The sequence below is a fragment of the Lissotriton vulgaris genome, chromosome 8, assembly GCF_964263255.1.
Source record: "Lissotriton vulgaris chromosome 8, aLisVul1.2, whole genome shotgun sequence".
Lineage (NCBI taxonomy): Eukaryota > Metazoa > Chordata > Amphibia > Caudata > Salamandridae > Lissotriton > Lissotriton vulgaris.
The window spans coordinates 228,722,976-228,749,469 of record NC_141696.1 but is presented as its reverse complement, the minus strand read 5'-3'; positions in this window follow the sequence as shown (position 1 = coordinate 228,749,469).

Sequence of the window (26,494 nt, the reverse complement as noted above, 5' to 3'; positions counted from 1 at the left end):
GAATCCCCCTCCTCTTCTCCAACCACCTCCTCATCCTCATCACCCTCTCCCTCGTTTACGGAAAAAAAACATTCATCAGTTGGAGAACCTGGTATTACCACTGTGCCATCAGTAGTTAAAGTAGCCGTATTCTTTCCTACTGCCCCTGTGACTGGGCTATTCATATTAGGTGCGGAGTTCATCTCTCCTTCAATAACTGCCAGATTTTTAGTGCTTACTTCATCCAGGGTAGCAGCTCTGGATCTCTCTGTTAAAGCTTCTGACAGTACCTCTGTTAGTGCAGGGATCCTATTGGCAGCAGCAGCGAGCATAGAATTTCCCTCAGCCTGGTGGGTAACACTGCCGACATTATCTACCGCTTCTTTTTCTATTTCCTGCGAAGCCAGCATTTCTTCATCACAAGTTTCTTTAACCATTTGCTCCGCTTGGGTATCACTCTCTCTAGTGTTCCCTTGCTCCTGCCCCTGCTTCTGTGTCATTACCCCTACTGGCAGTGCAGCAGCCTCCTCACCCATTCCTTGCACATTCACAACATCAGTTACCTCTACGGTTGTCTTGGGGCAGTGAGGATCCGTTGTTGTTGTGAGCCCGCCTTCAATCGAGTGCTGAGCTGTGAGGGCACTCGGTAAACTTGCAGCAGACTCTGCTGGGATTGACTCGGCAGCTAATGTCCCCTCCAATATCCCACACGCACTGACCGTACCAGCTGACGAGAATGCCTCATATACTGAAGGTTGTCTCATGGCTGCCTGTGCTGAGGTTTTTCCCTTATTAAATGCCGCCTTGGTCTTCTCCTTCTTCTTCTTCTTTTCTCCCGCCATGATGTCAGTCTCGATGATCCTGCCGGCGCTTTTACCCTGCTCAGCAGCAGTGCGCAACTCCTCCCGCTTTTCCTGCGACCGCATCAGCTTCTTCGCTCGGAGGTTAGCTGCCGGAGCGTCTGACTCGCTCCAGGCAGCTTTCTCTTTCTCGTCCCTCAGGCTCTTGGCAATCTTCGGAGCCATTGTCCGCCACAAACTGAATACGGCGTCTACCGCCCTTCGATACCGCTTCTGTCTCCAAACAGAAGCCTTCACCATCAGCTGACTTGCTACATCCAATGACCGCACCAACACTGATCCCGTCGTTAAGGAGGCTGTAGTCTTCGTGTACGGAGTGTATTCCGTTACAGTACCAGTCGAGAAAATCACTTTCAAACTGTGCAGCATGTCTTCTTGTCCTTCTTTTCCACACGCATGGGTCTATGCTTCCGAAAAAAACGCAGTCCGCTGATCCGAAAAACGCGCATCGCCTTTCAGCTTTTCACCCGGTAAGCTGTCTCAGGGGGAGAAGGGAGAACACGTCCTCTCCCTACAGCCTGTCAGCGGCCATCTTGCCCCGATCCAAAGCCACTAGCGATTGTGTGAGTATCCAGTGAAGAAATGCTGCCAAACCCGTTTTTCGGGAGTGGCCAAAACAAATACTTCCTGTTCAAAGGTGGTCCCGGTGCATTCTTCAAGCAGTCCATCAGCACCTGTGCACACAAGCAGGCCTCCTCTCACAATGACGGAGTTACCTCATGACATGTCAACAAAATGCACACAATCGCTTTTATGAGTGCGGCTGTCACCCAGCCAGAGCTTTCGCGCGAATTAAATGATGAATGAATGGTGCCTTGGCATGAGTCTTTATATGCTGCGAGCTGAAACGTAATACCCTTAACCTTATCACTGTTAATCACGGCGATTGCCAAGTGGACGAATGCATGATTGAAAGACGCAACACGTATGAATGACAACCCTTTTAATGATGGTGTAATGCAGCCAAGAGTAGTGTCCATGAATTACTGTTTAACTTACACTCTCGTGAATCTGGGAAAATGCGTTGTCTCGAGTCCTTGCATGCTATTAAATCGATGACAGTTCAAAAAACCAAGATGGCGCCCAATCCTTTTGGTAGGACTTCCGGCCATACTCATCTAACATTTTAACTGATTGGCAGACCAATTTCACACACCTGCTGGAAAGTGTAACAGAGCCACAACTGCACAGATGGCGAAGCTCAACAAACCAAACAGAATCTCGTTTGCAAGGCATTCTCCAAAATGAAGGTAGAAAGTACCCGACTCCATAGGGCTCGGAAACCATGCAAATGTCAAAATGTGCACTCTACAAAATCGCACAGAAACGCTACTTACAATTGCTTGTGTACTTTTATGCTACACCAAATAACTGTCAATCAATAATCTATTATGACACAGATATGTATGCCTTGGCACTGTCTACGGTATTCAGACATGTAAAATGTTATGCTATCTCGCAAAGAACTTGACTCGTTCTTGTCAAAACCATGTAGTGGATAAATGCCAGGCTACTGTAACAAATCTGTACCCAACCATCAAAACAGTGATTGCTTTCCAGTTTAAAGCCAAATTGACGTCATCTTCAATAAATCCTCTCACACATTTTTAAATATCTTTAAAAAATGAACAATTCAAATTATTTAGTCAAAAATGTCTTAAGTCGGTAATATTACCCTTTGGGCCACGTCACTATTGTTATGTTGTTATGTTATTCAGAATTGTAGAGCCCGCATATCACCCGTGAAGGTATGTCGGCACCCCAGAAGGAGATGGCCAGGCCTGCCTGAGATGGGCTTCCTGGAAGAGGCAGGTTTTTAGTTTCTTGCATAATTCGGGGTCAGAGCTGGCAGCCCTGATGTAGAAGGGGAACTCTTTCCAAGCTTTATTTGGGGGCGATGCGGCAGAAGGTGCAACCCCAAGCGTTGTCTCACGCAGGCGGGGGACGTGGGCAAGTAGTAGGCTATCTGGGCAAAGGGGTCTGGACTTCGTGTGGAAGTGGATGAGGTTTGGAGGTAGGCTAGGACTTGGTTGTGTAGAGCTTTGTACGCGTGAGTGAGGAGTTTACAAAGGGAGTTCTTGTGGATAGAGAACCACTGGAAGTCTTTTATGTGTTTGGTTGTTAGAGTGTGGAGAAGTAGGTTGAGTGGGAGTTTGGCTGCTGCGTTCTGTACTATTTGGAGCTGAGACGGCCATAAGACCGGGGTCCAGAGTGAAGTGCCTATGCTGAATTGATCCACTTCAGTTTTGTCACTGTTGAGTTTGAGTCAGTTCTTGTTCATCTAGTCCACTATCTGCATCAGAGGAAGTTTGCTTGGGTGGTAGGTGTGCCATCTGAAAGTGAGAAGTTGAGCTGGGTGTCATCTGCATAGGAGATAATGCGGAATCCATGGAAGCAAATAATGCTGATGTGAGGGATCAATAAGATTTTGAACAGGGTGGGGTTCAGGGAGGAGTCTTGGGAGACGCTGCAGATTAGCTTGGTGGCCTTGGACAGGTAAGGGGCTAGGCTGAGCCTCATACACCGGGCATTTAATTCCGGCCTCACGGAGCCGGCAGATGAGGATGGAGTGTGAGACAGTGTGGAATGCTGCCAACAGGTCTAATAAAATGATGTCTGCTGTGTCACCTTTGTCCATGATGAGGCGGATGTCATCAGCGGCTGCGATGTGGGCTGTCTTGGTTCTGGTGTTGGGTATGAATCCAGATTGGGAGTGGTCTACATGGTAGCTTGCATTGAGGTGGTTGACCAGGTGGTCGTTGACCAGCTTCTCCAAGACCTTGGTCGGGTCAGATAGGAGGGAGAATGGTCTGTATTTGGCCATGGGGACCACCAATGGTTTCCTGAGTGTAAGGATGGTGGCATGTTTCCAAGAGTCTGGGTAGGTAGTCGTGACGAGTGGTAGGTAGAATATGGGTGCAAGGGCTGTGCAGATGGGGTCAAGATCTTTGGATAAGATGTAGTGTAGATATGGGTCCGACGGGATGAAGAGCATGAATGTTGGCAGCTTCCATGGTGGATTTAACTGGCCAACAGGTCAGTGTGGTGGTTTCCAGGATGTGTTGTCCTCACAGTGGAGGAACTCAAATGAGGAGCAGTCCATTTCGGGGGTGAATTTGTTGTAGAAGGCCTTGATTTTATTCGAGAAGTAGCTGGATAGTTGTTTGCAGAGTTCTAAGGAAGGGGTGATGATCATGGAGCTGGAATGGGGGCAAGAATGCTTTACAATGGAAAACATTTCTTTGGTGGAGTTGGAGATGTTATGTATCTACTCACTGAGGCCTAGGTAATTGGAGGTTTTGAGCTGCTGGTGGTAGATCCGGAAGGCCGAATTTCAGGAGTCTCTGTCGGTGTTGTCATGGGAGTGGAGCCACTGTCTCTCAAGATCCTTGCAGTGACGCTTCATGAATCAGAGGTCCTCAGTGTACCAGCTGGGCTGCTGCTTAAAGTGAGCTGTGGGAATGGTTCTCAGAGGAGCCAGGGAGTCTACGAAGAATATAATTGATGTGTTGAGGCCTCCAATGGCTCACACTAATCGATGTGGTGGTGGAGTCACTGCAAAAGAAGCTCAGAGATCCATTTGTCCTCCGGAATCTTGTTCCAGTGGCATCATGCGGTCTGGGTTTTGGCGGTTCTGGGTTGGTTGGACAGGTGCATGCTGAAGTGAATGAGGGAGTGGTCCGTCCAGGTGAGCAGGGTGGGTTTGGCAACCGGTATATTAAAGAAGGCAGTGATGATGCGGTCAAGGAGATATCTGGCCATTTGGGTGGGATCGTTCTCCTGCTCAATGAGCCCCAGGAAGTTGAGGTCTTCTAGGAGGGTGATGGAGTTGGGATCGTTCTGGTCCGGTAGGTGGAAGTTGAGGGCACCGAGTAGGTTTAAAGAGTTTGAATCTAGGACCAGAGTGATGATCATGTCTGCAAGAGCAGAGCAGATGTTAGATCAATAACCAAAAAATACAGAAGCACATTCAATCCCAGTAAGAGCAACAGGCACACAACAGAACAATATATGTGTAGTGTAGAAAAGTGCCCCTTTTTGACATGGTCACCCCCACTTTTTGCCTAGTTTCTGATGCAATTTTGACTGAAGTGCACTTTGTTCCTGCTAACCAGTTCCCCAGTGCCAGTGCTCTTTCCCTAAAACAAAGCAACTGTCCAGTTGTTCCCCAAGTGGCAAAACCTTTGGCACCAAGGTAAGTCCTTCGTAAATGGTACCCCTGGAGACCCATCACCTAACTCATGCAGATTGCAATTGTACACTTCATGAAATGGTGCAAATAAATGTGAAAACAGGTCATGGCACACACCCTGTGTGCCATGTCCACAGATTGGCCTAGAGAAGGAGAGAGTAGGAACATCTAGTGAAAACCGACCAGTGCAGGATCATTAAATTGACCAATTTACTCTCTTTCTTTAGATTGATTATTACATTGTCCTTAATTGGTGTAATGTATAGTGATTATTTTTTTAAAAACCTTGCAAAGATTTATTGATTGTTTTTTTGCAATTTGTGGTTTAGTGTAGAAATGTATATAGAATATGTATAGTTGTTTGTACATTTATTGTATGTATATATGTCAGTTTGTGTAGAACGTATTAGTTTCTTTCTCACATATAAAAAACTTAAAATCATGAATATGAAGTTATAGAAAAAGTAGAAAGGGTAAAATAAAGGTACCCAAACAAACTTAGAATTGCTATTCGTTTGTTTATAGCGGTTGTAAGCAAAAGTGGAGTAGGCAATTGTTGTTGTTAATAGATATTCAAAGGGTCCAGCCTACCCCACGTCCCAGGACCTAGCTCCATAGTGTGACATATGCCCACAGATACAGCATGCAATATGTGAAAATTACCCCTACTGCTGGTCTTATAGCCCTAAGGCAGGGTGCATTATATTGCATTTGAGGACAGATCTGCATGAACAGATATGCCCCATGCTGTCTAGTTCAATTACAAGATAGTACAAGTGAACACGGAAGCCATCTTAAGTATATGGACTGGGCACTGGTCATTACGAGTTCCCCAGTTACATGGTGGCTTTGCTGAATCCTATGGTGTTTGATATCAATCACCTGGTCGTAATAAATCCATACTGATACCAGTAGTGGATTTATTAAAACATACACCCAAAGGGCACCTTAGAGGTGCCTCTGAAAACCTACCAGCCTCATAGTGTGCTGGCTGACTGGTATTGCCCAGTCTGCCACCGGAGACTTGTTTCTGACCTTCGCTGCAGATGAAAGCCTACTCTCTCAGAGGCCAGACACAATGCCTGCTCCAGAGGAAGGTGTTTACACTTCCTCCACCTGGATGGCTTGTGAATCTGCATATCAAGGCCAGGAGCTTCCAAGCCCCTGCCACCTTTGATATGTGACCGCGGCTTCAACCAGACCTTGGAGATGCCACCCAATGCCCTGAGGCTCATGTGGTACCAGGAAAGGCAGGAAATTAGCTATGCATGTGGATGTGTTGCACTACCAGGCTACTCACACCCCCTAAGGTGGGCTGCCTGATGTGCTCCAAGAAAAAAAGGATTCCACCATTTTGATTTTGGTGGAATTAGGAACTCTGGTACAGGGCTATGCCTACTCCCCACAATAAGTGGTCATATAGGGGGTGTAGTGACCCCCAAGGGTAAGTAGCCCATAGGCTACTGCCCTTCACTCCCCTTAACACCCCGAAATTCCGTATTTAGGTGGCCCCCTGACACCAGGAACTCAGATTCCCCTGACTGAAGAAGAAGGAAAAAGAAGAGTTGAAGAAACGAGAACAGCAGACTACCTGTGGACTTTTGGCACCAAACACTTCCTGTCTGCTCCTGTCCTGACAATCACAGAGAACCGACACATGCTGCAGCTGTACATTTTCCAGAAGCCTCAGAGGACTGCCAGCACTTTGCGAACCAGCCAGCATCTTCCTTGAAGTGGAGGAGCCACTTTCCTGCAACCAGCAGGCACAGACCCCTACTTCCGGTTCATCGTTCTGCTGACCACTGGGTCCACCGATGCAGCAGCCATCGAGGAGGAGGTCACCATGCTCCAAAGGGAAGATCAGTTTCCCCACCAAGTTTAAAGACGCCAGGACCCCCAGGAGCCGCCCTGCACCAATACCCGGGGTGTTGGACCCTTTGCAGTAACCAAAGCATTGCAGAGGCAAGCGCTGAGAGTGGCCCAGTTGTCCTGTTTTGTCCCCATCTGCAGGGCTGACTGAGAACCATGAGCACCTAGAAAACAAGGGAACAGTCACCAAAACCCTCTGCACTCTAGCTCCCTGGCCAAGGTCCACAAACACCGACTGTGCCTCCTTGCTCTCAAGACCCTCCCAAACTGAGCCACCCCGTTGGGAGCTCCCGGACTTATCCCCAAGTCCCCCTCTGCAGCCTGTTTCTAGGTGCCTCCTTCTCTTTGCATACAGTGTTGCATGCAAGACTAACAACCCATCCGCCATCTCTGCACCAGGACCACATTTGGAAGTACCTGTATGCAGTATATGTTTTTTTCACCATAGGAAAGCATTACTGAGTAAAAACGCATTTGTGTGACATTTGTACTTACCTGTAAAAATTGATAACTCAAAAAGTACTTAACCAATCACGAAGTTCCTGGTGTTAAAATATATATAAAATGCTTGGTATTTTTCTAAGTTAAATTGGTCTTGCTTTTCTTCTTAAGTGTCTAATTTATTGGCTTTGTGTGTATAGCAAGTGCTTAACACCACCCTCTGATAAGCCTAAATGCTTGCCCACACCACCACAAAAGAGAGCATTTGTGATTATTAATTTAAGACCTGTAAACCAATGAGGGTCGTCTGGGCTTTTAACATAGTGTAAATAATTTTGGTGGATCAGTGGTGGGGTACAAGACTTTGCATTTGCTGATACCACTAGGTTAATAGGTGATTCCATAAAGAAACCTACAATTAACTTTAGTCAAAAATAATTTTTGATTATTCCAAATTTGTCTAATCTGAAATGTTAGGGCCTAGTGTTAAGTCCCTCTGTCCATTGTATTAAATTTTTTAAAAGGATACTGGTAGGTAGGACTTAAAAATCTGTTTTAAAATTTTTATATTTTCTTAAAAGGGTCCCAACTTCGGTCAAACATGTCAACCTCAGAGGAAAGAGTCGAGGAACTTAACCTGACCCCATACCTGCAACTTAATTTGAAGCAGCTAAAGGGACCTCTGCAAGACTTGCAAAACTGCAGCTGGGTCTAGACCAACCAAAGCACAAGCTCAGGCATTACTTACTGAGTTTGATAGAGCCCAGGAAAATGAAGAATATGCTGACAACATTGACCATGACCATGCTAACAGTACCTGTGGGGATGACTCCCCTTCCAATAGCCCAGAGGAAGAGGATAACAGTATAAACATCTTACTTAAACCTGTACTTGGAGGTAAGCCAGGCCACTCTAGGCCCCAAGAAGAACTAGAGCATCCACTTCAAAGAGCTAGAGAGATATCAACAGATCCATAGGAGGTGGATACGACCGATAAGCTTAAATCTTAGAGACAGACAATATCGGGTTGCTTATCCCCTTCGATGCTCATGACGAGCTCAGCTCGTCATGAGGCACGGTTGAGCTGTGCTGATGATGAGCTGAGCTCGTCATGAACAATGGTGAATTTGCAAGTGCAGCACTGGGGGGGAAAACCTCTAGCAGCTAAGGTGTTAAAGAATCTTTAAGACAGGTACATCTGACCCAATAGTCTTTGCAGTAAGCCGGTTTTTATTTTACCTCTGGATTAGGTGCCAGAAGTTTGTAATTTAGGCTGCACTGGATTGCCATAACAATGGAACCAAATGCAATAGTGGAAAATATGACTAGAGAAAATGATGAATTGTGTCCTGTATATTAGATTGTAGTTTCTACATGTAATATAGTATGAATTTTTAATAGGAAGTTACATTGTTTTATTGCATTTACCATTTAATCTCATGCTTATTTATGATAATATGTACATGAATTTTATTCTTTCTGTAAAAATTTTTTACATTGAGATAATAAAGATGGATTTTTGTATACTTTGATGGTTCAGAAAAACAACTGAATAAAGTTTATAAGATCAAGTTCAGGGAGACTCATAAAACCTTGAGTCAGTCCTGGGTTGATTTTGTTGATTTTTGTCAAAACACTAGGTGGCCGGTTATAGGGGAGTACAGTGCAAGACTATGATTGGCTTTAGAATTTACTTTTGAAAGAACGTCTGTTGAGTAACTGTACTTCTGAAAAATTGCATCAATACTTGGTGGACCTAGGTTTGGTCCCTCCCCAGGAGTTGGAAAAGAAGGATGACTATTGGGTCAAGACTAGGGTGTCCAAAAAGTCTCATGGAGGGGGTGACAAAAAGAAAGGGGTTGCTAATCCTCCCCAGGCAAAGATGTGTGACAGTCTAAAGAAAGTGGTAAAGAGTCTTCTAAAGGCCCGCAAGAACCAGTTCACGAGTGTGGGCTCAGAGTCACTTCACAATCCAAGGATGGGTACCAGGGTAAGAACTGAGATCCCAAAAGACTTGGTGTGTCAACAGTAAAGCCAATTGATACCAAACTGGGGACTCTTCCTATCCCAAAAAGGTTTCCACTAGTGCACCCCAATTACCACTGGAATAGTGAGTCTCAAGGTGGGATCCTTGGTGTGCCCTAACTAGGTCAAAGAGCACACTGAATTTACCTTATTCTCAGAGGGTGGGGCGGATGTAGCTGCCCTTGCTGTTTGGCCCAGTAGCCTGGACAAATACAGACAACAGCCACCTATCAATGGGGTTAGAGTAGAAGATCTGAGGGATTCAGGTGCAAGTAAACCCATAGAGGACAGTGTTCCTATGGCCAGGTGCAAAAGGTCACCCATGCCCAAAGAGAAAAGAGGAAAGAGAAGAGTGAAGGAAATCCTAGGTGAAGTTATTTGGCAGTTACGTGGACGGGGCAGGCTCGCATGGGCTATTACCGGGTCAGAACCGGGAATTGATTACGAACTTTGAATCTTTTATATACGGAGCCTTAACTGTTTACTACTCGCTTACTGGGGAAATGTAATTGACAGAATTTCTGTCCTCTCTATTGTCATTCTAGCCCGGTAACTCTCAGGCAGTTTACACCGCAAACTTGTGGAGAAGTTGTTACGGTACTCTTTGGTGAAGACTCAACGCCCCCTCATTGTGGTATCTATCTCAGGGTTGTACTTACTCTGGGTAGAGGTTGTTTGGCCTGCTCTTTACCTTTCACCTCTAAGTATCATTAACCATCATTTTGTTTTTAGGCAGAACTTCCTTACCTTTTCAGGGGTGTCATTCCATTAAGCACCACCTATGTAATAGTGTTATTCGTATACCTGCCTCTCTCTTTTTACATGTGGTTGTTGTGCACACAGCTGTGGCACACTGATGATGCATCAAGTTTTTTTGATGCACATGCCTGTTATCTATCCTGTTTTTTCTTTCCTAGGTACTGATCAGGAGCGGCCTCCATCATTACGTTGTAACCACAGTGAAGATATACAGGGTACTGCCCTGATCTACATGGAGGTTATATTTTATGTTTTGTCTCACGTGCACCTCAATTTTAGTTCTGGTCCTGATGAAGTGCATTTGACCCTTATGGCAAGAAACATGTCGACCTATGACCAATGACACCCGGGCCTAATATGCCACAAGGGGAACATTTTATTTTAGCATTTTGATTCTGATAAGGGTACATCGGTTTCACACTGGCTGTATGATGACCCTTTATTAATCTTCTACACTATTGCATGCACTACCTTCACCCTCCATAGTGGACCTACTCTTCACACACCTGCACGCATCATCCGGCAGTCCTTAAAAGATCTCCGACAAAGTGACCCTTCAGGGGGCCCTTAGGGAATTGCAGCGCCGGCCCTACGAGGAGCACCGCCCAATGATGAAGCATGCAAAAACAACAATTGATGGACAGAATGCAGAACAATGTCATACATTCACCCCAGTACAGAGATCTTGGCCTACCTAAATCCATCGTTTTTTTGCACTCCACACCACCCCAGTTCAGACATGGCCATATGCAAATCAGCCTTGACCCTGTGCCTCATGGGAACAGTCCAGCCCGAACTGCAAAGCCATGTCTTTCCTGGACCGGAATCAAGCATCCTAGGACCGGTTTCTGGCTATCAGCTGTCTTCAGCCAGGATAGCTTGACTCCAGTGGTGTGGAGAGCATGGGACTCACGTCTGAGCATACCCATCCCACTCTGGGTGACAAATGCAAAAACAACAATTGATGGACAGAATGCAGAACAATGTCATACATTCACCCCAGTACAGAGATCTGGGCCTAAATCCATTGTTTTTGCACTCCACACCACCCCAGTTCAGACATGGCCATATGCAAATCAGCCTTGACCCTGTGCCTCATGGGAACAGTCCAGCCCGAACTGCCAAGCCATGTCTTTCCTGGACCGGAATCAAGCATCCTAGGACCGGTTTCTGGCTATCAGCCGTCTTCAGCCAGGATAGCTTGACTCCAGTGGTGTGGAGAGCATGGGACTCACGTCTGAGCATACCCATCCCACTCGGGGTGACAAATGCAAAAACAACAATTGATGGACAGAATGCAGAACAATGTCTTACATTCACCCCTTTTCAGAGATCTGGGCCTAAATCCATCGTTTTTTTGCACTCCACACCACCCCAGTTCAGACATGGCCATATGCAAATCAGCCTTGACCCTGTGCCTCAAGGGAACAGTCCAGCCCGAACTGCCAAGCCATGTCTTTCCTGGACCGGAATCAAGCATCCTAGGACCGGTTTCTGGCTATCAGCCGTCTTCAGCCAGGATAGCTTGACTCCAGTGGTGTGGAGAGCATGGGACTCACGTCTGAGCATACCCATCCCACTCGATGATGAAGCATGACATCCTGCGGGGTGTGTGAGGGCAACAGAGGACAAAGAGTGCTCTTCCCTTAGCAGAGTGGGTCCTTCACCTAGGATATCCTTCACTCTTCTCTTTCCTCTTTTCTCTTTGGGCATGGGTGACTTTTTGCACCTGGCCATAGGAACAGTGTCCTCTATGGGTTTACATGTTGTTATAGGGAGCATGGACACTGGACCGTAATTAGCTCTCTGGTCCCCCCCCCCCTCTCTCTTTTTTGTGATATTATTCAGGTGCAAGTGTCACCATGGTGAGTGAAAAACTGATATCTCCTGAGCAGTATTTGGCTGAACAGACTTATCCAGTCACCATACTGCTGATAACCATACTAAGGTTCATGCCATGGCTTTGGTGTCCTTAGAGTGGAGAGGGAATACTGGCCAGAAGAAGGTGGTCATCTCCTCTGCAACTCCTGCTGAATGTCTGCTAGGGAATTATTTGGAGACCTCAGCATGGCGGAGATAGAGCTAAGATCCCATGAAGCCATGGTGGGAATACTTGAATGGGTGCGTGTAAAAACAAGAAAACAGAGTGTAAAAAGGAGGCTTTGGAGCCTGGAATAATGGCCCAATCCACCAAGAGAAAAGACAAGAAGGCTTGGAAACCAACTTCTGAGCAGCCACAAGCTAAGGTCCCCTCTCCTCAGGAAGAGGACCTGTCACCCTTAGAGGGAACTTAGCCCCAGGAACTTGGGCTTTACACATCAAGGTTGCTAGGCTCACGGGGACCCTCTAGGGAAGAGCTGTCTCACTTTTGAGACCCTATGACAGCACGCTGGTGCACAGGAAAAGTGAGATGTCAGTGACTCTCGCAGGATCTATTGGGAGGAGGGGCTCCTGTATACTGATGCCAGAGATCCAAAACCTGGTGCCACTAGGAGAGAGGTAGTGCCTCAGCAATACAGAGAGTTCTTACTCTAATTGGCCCCTGACATCTCCCTAGCTAGGCATCTTGGCCATGCAAAGACCTAGAGTAGGCTGGCCACCCACTTCTACTGGATAAACATGTCCCAGAAGGTGAAGGAGTTTTGCAACACCTGTGTTACCTGTCAAGCCAGTGGCAAGACCGGTAGCCACCTAAAGACCCCGGTAAATCCACTTCCTGTGGTTGGAGTTCCGTTTGAAAGGGTAGGGATTGACATAGTCCCCTTGACCATCCAACAGCATCAGGAAACAGATTTATACTTGTGGTAGTGGATCGTGCCATCAGGTATCCTGAAGCAATTCGACTTAGGGCTGTCACTGCTCCTGCAGTTGCCAGGGCACTCATCAGTATCTTTACTATGGTGGGCATTCCTAGGAAGGTAGTGTCAGACAGAGGTAGTACCTCCATGTCTGGCTACCTAAAATTCATGTGGGCTGAGCGTGGGGTGACATTCAAATGAATATAGTGTTTAATGGCCTTAAGCACATTATGTTTATATTATCAGAAGGGACACAAGGGAGAAGGGATGAAATGTTTTGCTGTAGACTTTATTTGTATATGAACTGTTAGTTGAAATATATATTGATTTTTTTTTTAAATACCATAGATGCCCCTGAAGAAGGTTGTAGGGACCGAAATGCATTGGGCAAAAGTACGCGTTTCATAATCATGAAGTTTCAGCACTTGCCTGTGAATAGGCCCGGATGGGCAATCTCAGCGTATTAAGATGCATGACGCATGGACACTTTTTTGCCTTTGATGTGGTGGTTAAAAAAGAATGAAACCTTGGAATAAACTGGACTAACTTGGATAAACTACGGAGTACGTGTTGATATTGTCTACTGATGTGTATATCGCTGAGCAACTCCTTCGTGACACGCAATTTGTGTGTCACAAAATTCACTCGTAATGCTGGCGCTTATTTTGGGATGGAGCGCACAGGAGTGTTGCATGCTAAAAATGAGAAAACAATAAATGTGAGCATCAAGAAGGAAAGGGTGTGCTTCAGGTTAAACAAAACTGATGAATACAAGTTTACCCCCACATATCACTCACAAACCCATGGTCTAACTGAGAGATTTAAAATGACCATGAAAGGTATGATCATGTGACTCCCTGAAAAACTCAGAAGATGCAATGTTCTTTTGCCATGCCTACTTTTCGCTTACAGAGAAGTGCCACAGAAAGGAGTGGGCTTTAGTATCTTTGAACTTCTGTTTGGTCATCCGGTGAGAGGACCACTGTGTCTGTTGAAGGAAGGCTGGGAGAGACCTCTCAAAGAGCCGAAGCTAGATATTGTGGACTATGTGCTTGACCTACATTCAAGGACAGCTGAATAAATGGGCAAAGCAACCTAAAACATTTGCAGCACATAGAAAGCTACATGGGTAGGTACATGGTAGAAGAGACAGTGTATGGTATGCAGTTCGATAGTGTATAATGTTTTTCTTATGGCTGAGTATTACCTTTGAAAAGGACACCTATTTAATGTCCCCTGTTGTTCCTTTGTTAGTGGTTTAACGTTTGGGTGAATGCTGCATGTGGGCTACAAGGTTCCTGGCTGTGATGTTGTCATTGTTGAAATGTTGAGCACTTGATAGATGAGAAAAAGAGAGTCACATCTGAAGGAGTAGCAGCTGTGAGGGGTTGACTTTGAAGACTGGAAAGAGATGTGACCAGTTTCTCTTCATGAATGTAGTACAATTGAGGAGTTTTAATTAAACCTATCCGGACCTTCCTCATACTCAACATCAGGAAGGTCTTCAAGAATCTGGACTGCATTCTCTTCCTTCACCCAGAGCTCACTTGGCTTTCCAAATGCATGTGCCAATTGCAAATACGTGTAAAGCAGCCATAGGGTCCACCTCACATTCCTTTTGTAAGCATTACTTACTGGATGCGTCTTCCAGAGTGATACAGCCTTTTGACATGAACTTCTGCACATCCCAACTGCTTAATGGCTCCTCTGGCAAACTTATACTTATACTTAGTTTTGTTGAGTCTGTTGAGTTAGGTTCCCAACCATGTGGGATCAAGGGAGAGAGGGATGAGAGGGTAAGCAAAAATGTGCTACATGGTTATTCCGGTTGTTATCCTATTCCTTGCTCTACTTCCTTCACAACACCAAGTCACCTTCTCCTCATTTAGCATAGAGGACCTATAACCTGGAAGTAGGTGGTTCACAGATAGGGAGTGCGTAGTGCACACCAATGAGGATGCTCGTGCAAGCCTCACACAAGTCTTTTTTGAGGGAGCATCCTTTGGAAGAACATGCCCCTGACCCTGCATGTGGTGTAGACAGTTCTCAGTCACTTGCATTGTATCGTTTTCCAACATTCATGTAGTGCTTACTACCCCTATGAGGGGCTCTAAAGCGCTTGCAGGCATGGGCGGCATGGTATGTCTTGAAGGGGTGGGCTTTAAAGGGTGTTTTCTTTGTTTTTGATCCTGTGTGGGAAGTGAAGGTGGGAAAGCAAGGAGAATTACCATACTGTTAATACTAGTTGTTTTGCACTTGCTAAAATGTATATTTAGGATATATATATTTAAGGCAAACATATTTATTGGGCAAATATCTGTGCACTCTATCCTGTAAATGGCCACTTGTATGCCAAAAAGAATTATTAATACTATAAAAAAATTCGAAGGCATGTGTCATTAAGCTCAAAAGGTAAACATCAGAAGGAAAAAAAAATCCTTTCATGGCAAGATGTACTTTCTGCAGGAACCTTTGCAGTTCTGAAAAGCTTTTTATAACCATAGCGTTGGCGGGTCTGAAAAAGGAGAAAATTGTCAGCAATTAGTCCAAGGACAACTAATGCGGTAGCAGTGTGAGTCTAAGACAGCATAATGTTTATGTAGGTGTGGGAGAGAGGAACCCCGCTGAATGTAATCTATGAACCGCAGTTACAAGCCAAAACGGATGATACCGATGTGCTTAATAATTGGCACATTACTACAGTTGACAGAGCTGTATGTCCACCTCTGATATTACCAAAAAGCATGCACCCAGGTAGTAATAGAGAAAAAACACTTCTGTCTACTTGGGCCTTACTTACAGGTTTATCATCCTGGAATTGTAATTGCATCAAAATGTATCTCAGGTCTATGACAATCACTGGTGTCATGCCAGCAATGGAAAGCTTTTTGAAGAAAGTGTCAATCTTGCCACAGTGACTGACAAAGCCACAAGTAGTTGTGACAAGACTCAGGAACTCAGTGCACTGGAGTCACTGAAGAGGGGATGACATCTATAGTTTGTAGCACTCACTTTGAAGCCTAAAGACCCAGGTTACAATTCATGGGTGAGACAAAAATGTGTGTTTTTCGGGCAACTATTTTAGGGGCTGATATAGGGTTTGGCTCTCTAACAAATGTGATGGATATCCTGCCCACCTTATCACAAGTGCATTAGGATATATTTTGAACCCTGCTAGAGGGCAGCTTTGGCACTGATGTGATTTACACTATATACATAAGTGCAACATGAGAAAAGGCACATTAAGGGCCTGATTTAGCATTTGGCAGGCGAGTACTCTCTTGCAAACATGACAGATATACCGACCCACCTGCTTATAATGTAATTAGGTGGACGTGATACAGAGTGCCTGTCTGCAAAATGCCAAATCAAGCCCTTAGTGTGCCTGTTTGCATGGTGCACACGTGTGTATTGCAAAAAAAGTCAGTGCCATGGGCCGTCCACCAGCAGGGTCCCATTTACCTCCTGGTTACTGTAACCAGGCCTCAGTAGAACCCCTCACACCTGACTGCTCTAAGTACAGCACCTGTGTGGCATGCTCCTCCCCAATAACAAGGTTCTCTGTAACAAACTTATTGCAGACACGCCTCTGCCATGTCAAATTATTTGAAACTGCGTCCCTGACTCTAAGAAAAAGCAAATTGTAAATATAAATATCCCTCTTGAATAATAACAACAACATTATTAATAAAAATAATAACGATAATAATAATAATAAGTTGTGCATAATATTGACAGTCTACTGCTATAAACTTTAATTGTTCAAAAGTGTGCAAGCCCATGTAAAATTTCAGGTATCCTGTTTCCATGGATAGCAGCTTAACCACTCAACACTAATAAAGAAGCTTTATTGTTAAATAATTCTTGTAACTTTAAATTAAATGAATATATATATATTTTTGTTCCCCCGAAACCAATCCTGAATCTCTGTACACGACTGGAGCGGACACCACACAGCAGAGTTTCCTTTAAGGTGTATTCAGCTTTTGGCCACCATAATACATTACAGCTGACTCAGTGGCCTTGATCACATTTATATATTTACTACCTGCTGGCAGTCGTCAGTAGGTAGTTATAGTTCGGAACATGTTTCTACAGAATAAGCTTGACTTGCCTATACCTTTGGCGTCATTTGACGAATCTTCACAAAACTTTTCAAGTAAAAGATTCATAGTGAGTCTTGCTGCGCATTGAACGTTTCTGGTTTTTGCATGGACCCCCCCGTCTCACGGACCACCATCTCCCTGGGGCAAATATAGGGGTCCGCCCAGATCACCCGTGGCCAGGGGACCATCTCCTCCCTGGGGCTAATCTAATAACAGTGCAGGGGGCCACACAGACCCCGCACCCTGGGGACCACCACCTTCCCTGGGCCAAAAACATATTTTGAAGTGGGAGGGGGCCGCAGGACCCCCCTCCTGGAGCCATTTATGACCATGGGGACCTCCACACCCCAGGACCGGCTCCTGCTATGTCCTGGGGTGCCCACCCCTAGGACATAGGAATTTGCTCTGACTTGGCAGGAGCTTTGACAGCACCTGCTAAGTCAGAGCAAACCCTCCGGTTCCAGCAGGTGGAAGCTGTCAATATGCTCCCGCCCACTGGAAGCGGAGGATGCATTACTTTCCCTACCCACAGGCATGCGATCAGGGAAAGAGGTAAAATGATTGCTCCTACACGAAAGGGGATGCCTTTCCAGCAGCTCCCTCCGTGAACTAGCAAGGCCAGCTCCCGCAAGAGACGGGGAACGACTGGAACTGCAGGGCCTTGAGGCGCCCCGTGATCCCCATTGTCACACTGGGTGCCCTGGCTAGGACCATAGAACAAAAACAGCTCAGCACACTTATAGATATCAAATGTGAGCAATCCTCTGTGACGTTAAGACTGGTACGGGCGTCTATGCTTTGATACCATGGCTAGGACCAGGGCACCCAGGGACATATGCCTGGGCCCTGGGGATGGGCTCCCTGGGACCTAAATTGGCCCGGGAAGGGGGGCCGTGTGGCCCCCTTCCCCATTGCATTAAGGCCGGGCCTCAAGAGATCGGGTCTCCGGGCTGCACCCCCTCCCCCACTGAAATTAACACTGCCCCCTCCCCATTGTAGAGGGAGAAAACAAAAAAGAGCAGACAAACAAGCATAAACATAGGTCAGAAAAAAGAAACAGAAAAGGCAAAACCAATGGCAGAAAAATGATCAGCAAAGGCAAAACAAAAGGCTGAAAAACTAGCAACATAGGCAAAATAGAGGGTAGAAGAACAAGCAGGAAAGGTGAAACAGAGCAGAAGAGGGCAGAAAAACGAACAGGAAAGGCAAGCAAGAGGGCAGAAAACAAGCAGAAAAGGCAAAACAGAGCAGAAGAGGGCAACACATAAAGCACTCTGACACTCACACATCCACTCACAGACCCACTCAGAGACTCATGCACCCACTCACAGACCCATTGAGATACTCATACACCCACTCACAAACTGACTCAGAGACTCATTCACCCACTCACAGACCCACTCAGACACTGACGCATCCTTTCACAAACCCACTTAGACACTCACACACCCATTCACAGATCCACTCAGACTCACGCAGCCACTCACAGACCCAACCAGAGACTCATGCACTCACTCATAGACCCACTCAGAGAATCATGCACTCACTCACAGACCCACCGAAACATTCACACACCCATTCACAGACCCACTTAGACACTCATGTATTTATTCACAGATGTGCTCACAAACTCACACACCCACTCACAGACCCATGCACCCACTCAGACACTCATGCACTTATGCACAGACTGACTCACACACTTATAAAGGGAGTCGCAACCCTGCTCAGACACTCTGATACCCGCTCACAGACCCACTCAGACACTCTTTCTTTGACACCACGAAGCATCAAACAACTCCATCAATTGATGCATATACTGGCTGCCAAGCACCCTTTACATTTGTTAATTAAAGGATTGCACCTATTTGCTTTTCTTCAAGTTAGAAGGGACCCTGGGGAAAAGGATAATTCGTTCTTTAACTCTCCGCCTCTCCGTTGGTTTCACTGTACAGGAGACATCCACCCTTCCCTTTCATCCAGAGACACCGCAGTCTAGCAGGGGTGGTTGTTCTTCAGCAAAAAGTAGGGCAACTGTTTTTATAAAAATTAAAAAACGTTGGGTAAGTCATTCCCAACAGATCCCACCCCCTTCAACCACTGCTTCAGGGGGGTACTCTAATCCCCATACATGTGCTGTATTTTGTGCTATTTCAGTAACTTTTACTTTAAGGGGAAAATGCCTATTTCAATTCAGAAGTCGATTGACAATCATATTGGAATCTGTCCCCTCTCATTTGGCGCAGCTGCCACAGTTGTAATCACACGCAAACCGACATGAACTGATTCACAAAAGGACCTTTTTTTCTTTTTCAGAGCGAGAAACATCTTTGACATTAGAACATTTCAAATTAGAAAACTGAACCCATTCGGTAATTCATGTGGAAGAGTGAAATTGCTGGGCATCGCTTTCCAAAATGGTGTATCGCTGCCAGCGTGAATGACTTATTATTGATGCAAATTGCACGGGAATAATTACTGTCATTCCTCAGGAAATTATAGTTTGAATTCAACATGGCGGGCAGCTGGGCGGAGCTCTCTATTTGGGATTTGCCTTTTCCATTCCAGGACAGGATTTAGGCGTTAACTTCACTACCAACGTTTCAACATGGAGTTGTTATTGAGACATTTGACCTGCTGGTCACCAAGCTTTCAGTGCACACTCACTCCCTCCCCTCTGTTTCTGCATGGGTGTGTCCAATACGGGTCCCCAGAGAGGCCATTCAGCGCAGATGGAGGCCCGACTTCTTAAAGGCGAGAACTGCTGTTAGTATAAACATCTAAAGAAAAGAGACAGTTCCCCATCTACAGATATAACAGCTGCACTTCAAGACACAACAGAAGAAAATATGTAATGTAAACAATATTTAGCGCCAGCAGCCCATTCTGAAAAATTAGCCGCCATCTTGCTATTATTGGACTAACAATGACCTTTATGTTTGTTACAACATAAGTGGAATTTGTTTTGGTGCATTTCAATGGTTGGTAATTGATACTTATTTTAATGTTATCACTATTGAAGGAATGAGAGGTTAATAGCCCCTGCGTGGGTTCAAACACATAATCTATGTGTTGCGTGCAGGACGTTGCGATGCATGAATAACCCACTGAGTTGTCTTGCCAATATTAGAACGTGTGGTCTGGTGATTACACCCAGAACTCATCAATAAATCGATCAATCCTCTGAGTTCTTTTACTAGGAGTTTAATATGTGACCTGTGGAACACACACAGCTTTCTTGATCTCTGCAATGGGTGCATTAGCCCACTGATCTATTGTATTAGCTGATAAACGTGGCTAACAAGTGACACCGTCAAGATGTCTTAATTGGGCACTATCTCAATCGTGGAAAACTATGACTAACTTGAAGGTCAGGAGTTCACATCCACATGTGGCTACATTTGCTTTTTATCCTTCTAATACCAATAATTCACAGAGCTACAAAACTGCAAAACTATAGTAAGGAGTGACATGTGACACGCAAGGACAGATGTTTGTGTATTTAGTGGTAGGAATAGTGGTGATGCAGAGAGAATGTTACTTTTTACATTGTTGGAACATGGAGTACAGACTTGACTTCAAACAGAGGTACTTACTCTGAGGACAGGCCCCCTCTCAGTCACTGCCTCTGCCCGAGCTCAGCCCCCACCAAGGGAGAAGGAAGTGGGGAATGGTGCAGAATGGCATTGTAGTGTATTATTGCATTTGTATGTAGCATTACCACGTATATGTGGGGTGCTGACCTCTAACACACATGGATAGCAAGTCACACTGTGTAAGGTGTGTGGTTGTAAGGGAGTTGTTTTTATTTTAGCCTGTGTGAAAGGCGTTTTCATGTTGTGCATGATGACCAACAAGGTGCAGTTAACGTGTTATGAAATGCATCGCATGTGATTGGTGATTGGTGAGTATGTGAGAGAGGGAGTCCCACAAATTGTAATTGTAATGAGGACCAACACATATAGGCAGCTACAACCCATTTGATGAACCAACAAACACTCTTTTCAGTGGATGCGAGTGCATACAGTGTGGAAACTATGCTGCCACAAAGTAGTGATGGAGAGGTACCTGCTTTTGCATTCTCATTACAATCATTGAATACTGCAGAGGAAAATTATTCTTTCACTGAGAGATCTGCCTTGGTAGCTGCGTGGACCACAGCACAGTGTGTGTGTGTGTGTGTGCGCACATGTGCATGTGTGTGCGTCAAGAACGGAAATTGGTCCCAGGAGCAGTAGTCATGCACCTGTTTTTAACTGTTTCCATGCGTCGGGTGGCCCCCGGCCATCTGACGTCACGGTGAGCATGTGCGGAGGACGTCCGGGGGCCGTCCTAACCACGCATGCGTAGAATTCTTCCACACCGCAGGGAAATTGCTGCTGCAGCAAAGCGGTTAAAGGCAAAGATGCTGTCAACTGCAGAATAAATACACCCCATTAACAAGGAAGGAAGTGGAAGAGGAATCAAGGGTGGCAACCTCAGCAGAAGTTGCAAAATCTTTAAAAGCCCCAGATTTTACCTAGGCCTGCAAGGTAGAAGGATACCAAAAGTTGTTAGCAGGAGTTCAGGGCCGGACTGGCCGTAGCGGGCACCAGGCAATCCCCGGGTGCGCCGCAAGGGTGGGGGCCGGTTTGGGGCCCCTGGGGGCCATTTTTGTTTTACAGCATAGCTGCAAAATCGGCCCTGTAACAAAATCGGCCGAAAACCGGCCATTGCAAAGAGCTCGGCGGCACCCACAATCCCCGAGGTGGGGGGAAGTTCGGCTGAGCACTTGCCAAGGCCGGTTTTGGTTCCCAGTCCGGCCCTGCAGGAGTTCATGCTCTAGCCCCTCTCAAACTCTTTAAGGCTCACAAAGGTGGACACGCACCAGTCGGGCGAGCCCTAGTTGGCATGGCTCAGACCCTAGACAAACTGGAACCCTGCAGATGAAAAGGTGAAAGATAAAGCCTTTGGCAGGTTGCTGCCCTGACAGCGCTGAAGTGAATCAGCCTGCCTTGTGCTACCTGTCAGACCTCATACCTCCTTGCAAGACCAATACTTTTCCTAGATCTTAGAGATCCTTGCACTTTCCAGTTTACATAAAGAGGTATCCTCCTGACCTTCTAGAATTTTATTCCAGACAACCTTCCCTTTCATTATTAGTAGTAAACAACGGCGGCAGGCACAGATAAACACAGTGGGGCGGGGGCAGTGCGGGGTGGGGTTGCGGGGGGAAGTCGACATACGACGGTATAATTAAATAAATAAATAATACATATTCCTTCATCTGTCGGCTTTCCACCATGCCCCGCCCTGCCCCGTCCCACTGTGCTTACCTGTGCCGACCACCGCTGGTAGTGAATGATATTTCAGGGCAAACAAGAGGCAGTGTGCTGAAAGGAGTCTTACCCAGCTTCCACTGTTACAGCTAGGGTAGCACCATGTCATGCATTTAGAAATCTGTAGCTGATTGACCTAAGAGGTCCCTGTTCCATCTTCTTGCAGCAAGGCTTAATGTTATGTATTTGTAAATGGTCACAAAAATTCAGAATCTCTAAAGATCCAAACAGATTTGAAAGTGAACAATTTCTCTCTCAATTCATTAATGCAAGTATTACTAGCAAATAACTGGAACTTGGGTTGGTTCTTCTGCAGCACCTGCGTATGCAAATATATTTATGTTCCACTGGGAAGATCAACATGTGCTTAATAATGCTGCAATGCAGTGCTTAATTTGAGCCATTGATTTCCGGTGCTCAGCACCAGCACTTTTTTAGCAGAGCAGGGCCAGGTCTACAGTTTTTTAAAATCTAGTTGGTGGTAGTCCCAAACTGAAAATAAAATGAAAGATGTAGCTCACTGGGTAAATCACTTGGTATGTTATGGCAGTATTTTACTACCTAAAAGGGACGGGTAGGACCACTTTCCATGAGTACATTAGGCTCACGTCACCTTACTACACCACTGAAATGACTGATATAGAGCGTTTCATCTAAAGTGTGGGATAGCTCAGAGTTAATGTTTTGCTGCTACAATCTAAATATAGTCTGCGTATCAAAGACTTGAGTTCTAGCCAGTCGTGGTCCGTGCAGGTAAAAGCATGTCTGAATCGCGTTTCACTTTTCCCAAATCGTAGACAAGAAAAAGTGTGGCCTCTGGTTGCATTAACATCTGAGGTCGGGTACATATTGCAGAAATAACTGGTGCACTGCAAGTATACATGACCAGTATAGAAACAAACCAGGCATTCAGAAGCAGTGGGCTCCCAAAGAAAATGTGGAACCCCTCACCTATTCTTTTACACATTAAGCACTGGCTGGTTGGCAGGATAATATTTAGCAAGGCAGTAGCCAGGAGAAAAGTCACTCGAAACATATCTCTAATTACAAAGTGCATGCAAAGCAAGCAACCCCGACTGTCCTTACAATAATTCCTTTCACCTTTACACCCTCTTTCCATCCATCTGTCCATCCATTCATTCACCCTTACATCCATTCATCAATCAAGTCGTCTGTCTATCTCTTCACCTTTCCATCCACCCATTCCTCATGCTTTTTCCATTCATTCATCCAACTAGCTAGCCATACATCTGTTCACTAATCCATCCATCAATATATTCATGTATCCATCCATCCACACTTTAACTCATCCATCCATTCACTCTTCCCAATCTGTTTATTCACACTTTCATCTGTTCAGTCTCACTCTTTCACTCAACTTTTCAACCTGCCATGTTTCCATCTTTCACCCTTCTATCTATTCATACTTTGCCACTTCCACCTTAAGTGCCCTTTTTTCTTCTTTAATTGGATGTTTCCTTCCTTTCTGTCACCCATCCTTCCTCCTCACATTCTTTCTTTGTTTCCCTTTTCTAGCTAGCTTTTTTCCTCTCATCCTTTCCCTTTAGCTTTCTCTCTCTCATGCTTATTTTTTTCTGGGTGTCCCTCTCTCTCTGATTTTCCGTATTTTAGCTATATGGCCTTCTCTGTTTCATTCTTCAGGCATAACCAGCCCATGGCCCAGTCCCAAACACAGCAAACACAAGGAGATGATGGATGGAGCACTGAAACTTTTCAGACACTCACCCCAGTCACAGATCTGGGTTGAATACATCATCATTCTTTAGCTCACTTAGCCACCCCAGTTCAGACACAGCTAAATGCAAACCAGTCTGCGCCCTGTGCCTCATGGGAACAGTCCAGCCCAAACTGCCAAGCCATGTCTTCCCTGGACTGGAAACAAGCATCATGGGACTCGTTTTGGGCTAACAGCCCTCATCAGCCAGGCTAGCTTGAATCCAGTGGCCAAGTGAGCAAGGGACCCATGTCTGGGCATACCCTGCCAACTTAGGCTGAACAAAGCAAACGCAAGGAGATGAGGGACGGAGCGCTGAAACTTTTCAGACACTCACCCCCAGTCACATATCTGGGTTAAATCCATCATCCTTCTTTAGCTCACTTCGCCACCCCAATTCAGACACTGCTATATGGAAATCCGTCTTGGCCCTGTGCCTCATGGGAACAGTCCAGCCGGAACTGCCAAGCCATGTCTTCCCTGGACCGGAAACTAGCATTTTGGAACTGGTTTCAGGCTAACAACCCTCTTCAGCCAGGCTAGCTTGAAACCAGTGGTAAAGTGAGCAAGGGACCCATGTCTGGGCATACCCTGCCAACTTAGGGCGAACAAAGCAAACACAAGGAGATGATTGACGGAGCACTGAAACTTTTCAGACACTCACCCCCAGTCACAGATCTGGGTTGAATCCATCATCATTCTTTAGCTCACTTCACCACCCCAGTTCAGACACAGCTAAATGCAAATCAGTCTTGGCCCTGTGCCTCATGGGAACAGTCTAGCCAGAACTACCAAGCAATGTCTTTCCTGGACCGGAAACAAGCATCCTGGGACTGGTTTCAGGCTAACAGCCCTCATCAGCCAGGCTAGCTTGAATCCAGTGGCAAAGTGAGTAACGGACCGACGTATGGGCATACCCTGCCAACTTGACTGGGGTTGAGTGTCTGAAAAGCATCAGTCCTCCATCCATCATCTCTTTGTGTTTGCTTTGTTCACCCTAAGATGTGTGTTGGGGGAGGGAGCCTCCCTACCCGCTGATATTAAATTACATTCAATATTAATTGATGAGTTGTTCTACATATGGTAGAGTCCTTGCTGACAATATTAAGATACCTAATTCAGTTCACGACAAAATTTATTTCAAATCTGACATTGCTGGAAAGATTCAGGGCAGGAAGCTACAAATAGGTCCAATTAAGAAAAGCACAGGAACGGATTAAAGCAAATGCAGCGTTGATTGTTCGGCATTTGACATTTAGAAAATTGGATAAGAAATTGGTCTTCAGTAACAAATTCTCAAAGTAAAGTGAAAGGTTAGGAAAATGATTTTGAAATACTGGGAATTGATTAAGAATGACTCATGAATACAAACACTCATCCCACACAAACTGGCCTCTGCTCACTCTAGAAATAAGAATAGAAAGAATTACATTTTAAGGGTTGAATCCACAGCTGACACCAAGCAAAAAATAAAGCTAACCACCAAAAAGGAAACCTATCCATGTTGGAATTGCGTGTACTGCAATAACATCATAGAAGGGCCAACTGTACAACATCCTTACATGGGAAGAAATATCTTAAAAGCAATTCAGTCAATGTGATACTAACAACTTTATTTATTTGATTAAGTGAACATGTGAAAAGGATTACGCAATAAGACTAGCCGGAAGGCAAAAATGCAATTAAGAGAACATAAAAGCAACATCAAGAACAACCATCAAGGGACCTGTGGCAGTGCATTGGCAAGAATGTGGACACAATATCCATAAAATTGGATTTCAAATTTTGGAACTAATTTTAGCAGCAAGATAAGGATAGTGTGTTTGCACAGCGGTAGTATTATTGGATGAAACATTTAGATGCATTAGCACTAAAAGGTCTCAAACACAAAGTTAAGATGAAATGTTTCACATAATGAGCATGATTATAAACACAAGTACCTACATACCCAACGAACATACCTAAGTTATGTGACAGCTAATTTCAGCCACTTTGAAACCTAGATTGCCTTTGCATATACATAACAGCAACTTTTAATTTTGTATTTTAAGTGTGATGCATAGATACATTTTCACCCAGTGAACATACCTGAGTTATGTGACATATCCTAATTTCATAGTTCGAAAACGAGATTGTGTCTGTGTGTACATATGTAGTGTATGATGTATGTAAATTCTAGATACATTTAGTTTCACAACAAAGTTACAGTAGAATCACATTTTAGGCAGGTCTGTCTAACATAGGATATAAGCTTTGCAATGAGTATGACTCCCCATAGTAAACAAAAATGTATCACAATTATGAATATATCATATATTTTACATAATATAATGGTGGTATATGAACTTATTACACTTACAACTATATTATATGCATGCTTATATACTTGTTCAAACATGGTTCTGTTGAAAA